The 7,349-nt window shown below is 44.3% G+C and overlaps 1 long non-coding RNA gene across 1 annotated transcript; it reads left to right on the top strand.

Moving 5' to 3' along the window:
- Positions 1-3,524: 3,524 nt before the first annotated feature.
- On the top strand, positions 3,525-5,304 carry LOC134216794 (uncharacterized). Its single transcript, XR_009980828.1, has 3 exons — positions 3,525-3,980; positions 4,042-4,466; positions 4,531-5,304. It is a non-coding gene; the product is annotated as an uncharacterized LOC134216794 (long non-coding RNA).
- Positions 5,305-7,349: the final 2,045 nt, after the last annotated feature.

Raw genomic sequence — 7,349 nt, forward strand, 5'->3', positions numbered from 1 at the left:
ACACCCTAGACCCTCCGGATTGGCAATCCTACGCCTTTGCTCACAAGGCTACTGGAGACCACGTCTATATCCACTTATAAACAGAAAATCAAAATTTTGTCTTGAGAACAAATTTTTGATTTACAAACAAATTTGTTGTATGCTGTGCGAATATGGACTAGTTGCAGCAATATCAGAAAAAAGACACTTCAGAGGATTCAAAATAAAATTTTGAAAATGATTCAGAAGTTGCATCCGTATAGTACCAAAGAACCTCAGACAATTTTAGACAAAAATCGTTGCAATCTTCTATTGCAACGATTGGCTCCTTGTACCCTCAGTTTTAATTAAAGACATTGTAATTCCTACATGGTTCAATTCAACCAGAGGAAAAATCCTAACTGCCAGAGGCAACTGAAATGTATTAATAACTAGTTGACCCGGTAGACGTTGTCCTGCATAGTAGGCGAATATGCTCGGGCGAAATTTCCATACGAATATTAATTTTACTTTTTCACGATTTACTCAACTTTATTAATAATTTTCGCATTCTCACACAACATTTTTATCCGGATAGAATGGCGGGTGATAAATTCGTGAGCGCCGGATCGCCGGATAATTTAATTTAAATCCACAAATTTTCCTTCTCGTCGCCTCATCAGATAAATTTTACAAGCATATTTACAAAAATTTAGGACCGCAACGGGATTCGAACCCAAAACAATTTTAAAATGTTCAGAGCGCCCACTAAAACCACATCACCACATGAATTGATTGAAAGCGTTGGGAAAAACTGCTGTATTGAACCTTCTGCTTATCGTGGCGCATCGTCAGATTCAATCAGCTTGGAGAGGCAAAGCAAGCAGCATTTGATTTTCGCGAAACATGGGAAGAAGGATAACAATTTTTCGCACCATCGCTTGTGCCGGAGTTTATCGCACTGTAATTTATCCGGATAAAATGCATGGTGGAGTGATCAGTTGTCGCGTGAGTGAGTGAGAAATCCGAACCCTGGTCATTTTTATTTTATCACGCATGCTGCGACGCAGCAAAGCTGAATCAACAAAAATGACAGTTGTCCGCCGCCTCCGTATCGAGTGGTGTGCCCCCGAAAACGCGAGCACTTTGAAACTTGGATTCTGTCAGGAGTGACCTTAATTGAGAACCGAGTCAATCAATTGACAAACGGTCAAAAAAATGGGAAATGGCAGGAAAAACATATTCCCTGTTTCAATGTTAGTATGTATTATTGATCACAAATTAATGTTTTTACCAAAGGCGACAAATTTAAGCCCGAAAAATTGGTTTTACGGTAAGTTTTCGGCCTGGCATGATATGTACTAATGATCAATCGAATAAAAAGCTACTATCATTTGAATAGTCAGGAGTCATTCAATTGAAATCTAAGTAGGGGAACGGTTCGGCACTTCATCTCATAGCTTCCATTTCCATCCCATCAAAAACAAAGCAATGAAAAGGTATTTGATTTGTTATTTGTTTTTGTGATTTTTTTCAGCAGTGAGCACGCATGTTTGCATGAAGAAACGACAAGATTGGTGCTGTATTTCTCTGTTTTGCGATGAGATGAATATATGTTCAGTGAGATGGAAACTTCTAACTAACTTTTAACTAACTACTCTATACTCAATTCGAGTATCTGATCTTTCACCTCTCAGTTTTCTCAGTCCTTTGGTTCCCCACTACCCACTATTTACCTCGAACATTTCACTTTTCACTTCACTTAATGAGGAAGTAAATGTTAGATATTCGGTCAAAGGGAGTTCGCCCAAATGACCTAATTCGAACCATGAGCATCTCGAAGAAATGAGCGAATCGGAAAGCCATTCGGTGGCAGCAGGCCGGGTTTCGTGCCGGAAGATCCTGTGTGGACCATATTGTCATGCTCCGTATCATTCTGGACTAGGTCAACGAATTTCAAGAGTCCCTTAACTTGTTATTCATTGACTACGAAAAAGCTTTCGACCATCTCAATCACGATAATATGTGGGGCGCCCTGAGATGCAAGATGGTTCCTGAAAAAATCATCGGCCTCATCGAGGCACAGTACGAGGCCTTTAAGTGTAGAGTGCTGCACAATGGGGTTTTGTCTGACTCTATCCGGGTCGTAGCTAGTGTGCGGCAAGGATGTATTCTATCATCGTTACTGTTCCTCATCCTAATCGACGAGATTCTGATAGGTGTGACTAACCGCGGGCTGCTTTGACGACCTATAACCATGGAGCACCTAAACGACTCCAAATTGGCTGATTACGTTGCACTCTTCGCTCAACAGAGCGAGCGGAGTAAGCTCAACGACCTTGCCAAGCGCTCCTCTACGGCAGGTTTAGTCATCAACAGCAACAAACCAAATCGTTGGATTAAAACACGGTGACCCCTTGCAGTTTCACAGTAGCCGGGCAATTAGTGGAGAATGTTAAAAGCTTCCAATATCTTGGTAGCCAAATGACGTCAGACGGCGGTACCAAGATCGACATAGGTGCACGGATAAAGAAAGCAAAGGCAGCCTTTGCGAGCTTAAGAAATATCTAAAAAACGGGCAGATAAGTGAACGCACCAAAATACGACTTTTCAACTCTAACGTGAAATCTATAAGGTTATATGCTAGTGAAACATGGTGTGCATCAGTGGAGAACACTCAATGGCTGCAGGTGCTCATCAACAGATGCATGCGGTATATAATTCGGGCCTGGTGGCCTCACAACAGGATCTCAAACAACGAGCTCCATCGTCGTTGTCACCAGCGGCCGATAGCAACAGAAAAACAGGATCGGAAGTGGGCTGGATCGGCCACACTCTACGGGCGGAAACGAAATCTGTGAACAAGCATTATATTGGAACCCAGCGGAACGTCGCAGCATAGGCAGATCCAGAGGTTCATGGTGGCGAAGTCTCAATAAGGAAATAAAAGAAGTCGACCGCCATGTAACCTGGCAACAGGTTAAAGCGGTAGCTGGACATCGCTTAGGATGGAGATCTTTGAAGCCGGTCCTTTGCACCACCGGAGGCGTACAGGACCCATAAGTAAGTAAGTAAAATAATAACTCAAGTTTCTTTTTCTGACTGAATGTAGTGTTCAATTCACCACAGTAGTATATCGTTTCTAGCCTTTCATTAGAAAATAAATTTTTGGACCATTTAAAACCCTACGGGTGATTTTCCCAAATAGCATGTTCGCGCGATTCACTCTTCTATTCAACCTTTTCGGACACCGTAGAAATCAATTAGACTCGCGACGGACTTGATTGATACACTTTATTACGCGAACAGAAAACTACAACTTTATTGTGGAATTGAATAACGAATAGCATCCGTACGGCGCGACTATTTATGTCCAACTAACTTTGTGCCCTATACTCAGCTGTGTATCTGACCAGCTGATTGCTGATCGAGTAGCGATAGGAACTAGGTATATAAAACCATAACAATCAAGCGAGCGATCATATCTACGAAAACATGAAATGGGCCTAGATTAACAGTGTGAGGAAGAAAGACAAATACACTTGCGACTGTGTGGAACATGTGTTTGGTCACTCATTTCGCTGTATGCTTTAGACTGGCGCAACCATAACCGGCCGCCTTGAAATCCCTAGTTTCAAAACCTCCTGCTCTAACCAGTGTGTGTTTTCAACAAATACGGTAAACAGATGTTCAATATACTTCTTACAAACTATCTATATACTAACACTGATGCTGTAATTGTTGATCCAGGTGCCGGAGCTTCGGCACAACGATGACGGCGATGATGATTCCGTTTCAACAGATGTGGTATATGTAGTATTCACCGACTGATGCTGATCGCTCGATGATTCAGACGTGCAGTTCATTGTTGTTCGTTTTCCTCGACAAAGTGAAGATTAGATGTAGTATCGTGTAGAAATTTTGGTAAAACTGGAACAACTTACCTGGCAGACAAATAACAATGCCTGAATTTGTTCCGTTGGATAAAAGCTGTCTGCCAGGCCTCGTGATTTGATGATAAGGTTGAGTAATGCCTAGTGGACTGTAGAATTCATTGATGTTGACTTGACGTTGCTCTTCCAGATTTCCATGCAAATTAACAATGATGTTTCCGATTGATGACTTGTTGATGCTGCTCTGATGACTTGACGTTGACCTTGGTAGTTGCTTTGTGGTTGACTCACAACAGCTTCTTCTTGACAGTGGATCCGATGAACCAAGAATACGATTTAAAAATTGACTCGATGGATGACGGTGACGATTTACGGCGGATGCCGGCTTGAACAGCCTTCGAATAAACGGAGATTGAACCTTCTACTATTTCTTCGGGGATGACTGGGACGGTGATGTTGTCGATGATTAGTTTGCCTCGATGATTGGGAAAAACGAATGAAGTATCGCGTAGAAAAAAATTGAAAACTGGAACAACTTACCTGGCAGACAATTTGTGGTGCCTGATTTGTTTCTTTTTGTGATTAGTTGTCTGCCAGGCCTCCAAAGGTGGGTTGGTAAGTTTAATTCTGGACGTGTAGTGTAGAGCTGAATAATACTGATATGGTCGATGCTTTTCAGGACTTGATGACTTGATTAGGCCGCCTTCTACCTGACTTCTTGACTCTGGTTCCGTTGACAGAGACGTTTACGAGTCGAACGACGACTTCAACGAATAAACGGGGACTTGACTCTCGACGATTTTCCATTTAAACAGGACGATGACTGATGAGCTGATCTCTTCGAATGGCACTTATGGGTCGTGCCATGACTTGAAACACAGCGATTGTGTAGATCGACTTGGGTTATGCTTGGTGGACTGAGGCGGTCCATGCCGTTGTGCTGATGGTCTCTTAATAAAATGAGAGGGTGCTTTTTAGTCTATAATACTGAAAATGAAAATGACTTGCCTGGACGGAGGCTCTAGGGCCTCCGTTGGACGCCCGAGCGGCGCCGACGATCCTCCTCTCTTGTTGAATTTTGAAGAATCGGAATGTATTGATGTGTTTGTTTGACGAGGATAACCACAGTACGAGTTCAGGGAGGCAGAATTGAGCACTTCTACCTCTGTTGATTGCATCGAATTGTACCTCAAAATACCAAATGTGTTTTTGGGTTTTAATCGCAGGACAAGACCAAACACAACCAAATAGCTAGACTGACTGACGAAACTGGATTCACATGCAACTTCCACCAACGACAACGACACATATTACCTCAGTTTATGGACATTATTGGACGTAACACAACTCAGTTCGTTTGAGTGTCATATATTTGGCCAAGCCAAATTCAGGAGGCATGTCTGAGGAAAATGAGATGGTCACTTTTTGAATATTAAACGAATACATAACTTACTGGGCGTGCGGGGGCTTTTCAGCCCCCGCCGTTGGAGGAGTCCTTGTTCTCCCCGTCGGATGACGAATTGTCGTTTCTGATTGGCAGCACACAGATCTTGGATATCGCTCGCTGGTAACTGCCATCTTTTGTCCGAACGGTTACAACTCTTATGTTCCCGTCGGAGCCTGGGTGAATATCTGTCACCCGTGCCAATTGCCACTTCAACGGTGGCAAATTTTCCTCCTTGAGGACAACCATAGTACCAACTGTGATATTGTCCCTCTGCCGCGTCCATTTTGTCCGATTGTGGAGATTGGACAGATATTGTTTGGACCATTTTCTCCACAATAGTTGGGTAAAATCTCGCACTTTTTCCCAAGCCGAAAGCCTGTTGTCCGGAATGCCACCAAGATCGGGCTCCGGAATGGCCGCTAGTGGCCGCTGAATCAGGAAATGTCCTGGTGTGAGAGCCTCAAAATCGTCTGGATCGTTGCTGATCGGAGTCAACGGCCTGGAGTTCAGGATTGCTTCTGTTTGAGTCAGGACCGTTTGCATCTTTTCGTATTCCAAGGCACGTGTGCCAATAGTCCGCTTGAAAAGATTCTTAAATGACTTCACCGCTGATTCCCACAGCCCTCCGAAATTTGGTGACCGGGCTGGAATGAACCGAAACTCGATTCGTTCTTCTGCTGCTTGGCGTAGTACCGCATCCGAAAATTGTTGGCTAGCGAACAGCTGGGCAAGCTCATCCAGCTTCCGCCTGGCGCCAACGAAGTTTGTAGCATTGTCGCACATTATAAGCGACGGCTTGCCGCGACGTGCCGAAAATCGTTGCAATGTCCCAAGAAAGGCTTGTGTCGTCAAATCTGCCGCTAGTTCCAAGTGTACTGCTTTTGTAACTAGGCACACATACACTGCCACGAAGCACTTGATTGGTCGTGCTCGACGTTGTGGGTAGAACACGTAGAATGGACCACAGTAGTCGACTCCGACCTTCTGAAAGGGGGGACATGGTCGCACTCGCTCTGGAGGTAAATCAGCCATCAGTTGGTCCTGAATTATAGGTTTCGCACGAAAACACTGAACACATTCGTGGACCACTTTCCTTGCGAGGCTCCTGGCACTCTTGGGCCAGAATTGCTCTCGAACTGCCGATACCATCTGTTGCTGACCAGAATGCAAGTACTTCCGATGGTAATAAACTACAATGAATTTGTGGAGGAATGACGGTGATCGAAGATGTACGGATGTTACCGACTATCAAGTACGGCTGCATTATTCAACCGGCCGCCAACGCACAATATACCTTCGAAAAGTTACGGGTTTAGTCCAGCTTTTCTCGAAGAGTCTTGCACCTGATCATACTTAGCGATTTCCGCAAACTCCTGAGAGAAACTTTCTCGCTGGAATCTCCTTTGAGCGCTTCGCTGTACTCCTGGAAAGTGATGTAGCCGATTTTCTTGTCCTACCGATCTTCTGGTGAAGAATTCCATTTGAATCGAAGGATGTAGACTGTCAGCCGTACCAGATCTGCTAGCGACGATCGAAGACCAAATATCTCGCTGGGTAAAACTGCTGGAAGTACAGCGACGACAGCCTTTTCTTCCAAATCTACCTTGTTGATGCCACTTTCGTTGATCTGCTTGGAATCGGGCCAGTATTTCTGATCCAACATCAGCCAATTCGGTCCGTGGAACCAGCGCGATTCGTACTGCAGTTGTGTCGGCGACATGCCACGAGAAATAATGTTTGCAGGATTGTCTTCTCCAGCAACGTGATTCCAGTCACTACCCTTTGTAATATGCTGGATTTCGGAGACGCGATTCGCCACAAACTGCTTCCATCTTGAGGGTGACGATGACAACCAGCACACGACAATTGTTGAATCAGCCCAGAAGTAACACTTGGCGACAATGTTGATATTTTGGCAACCTTTTCGTACAGGTGTGCCAGGAGCAGTGCCGACGACAGTTCTAGACGGGGAATGGACAGCAACTTTTTGTTTTTCTTTAAATTCTCGAGCGGAGCTACTCGAGATTTGGAGGTCAGCAGATGCACGTGTA

Source organism: Armigeres subalbatus, chromosome 2 (assembly GCF_024139115.2).
Source record: "Armigeres subalbatus isolate Guangzhou_Male chromosome 2, GZ_Asu_2, whole genome shotgun sequence".
Taxonomy (NCBI): domain Eukaryota; kingdom Metazoa; phylum Arthropoda; class Insecta; order Diptera; family Culicidae; genus Armigeres; species Armigeres subalbatus.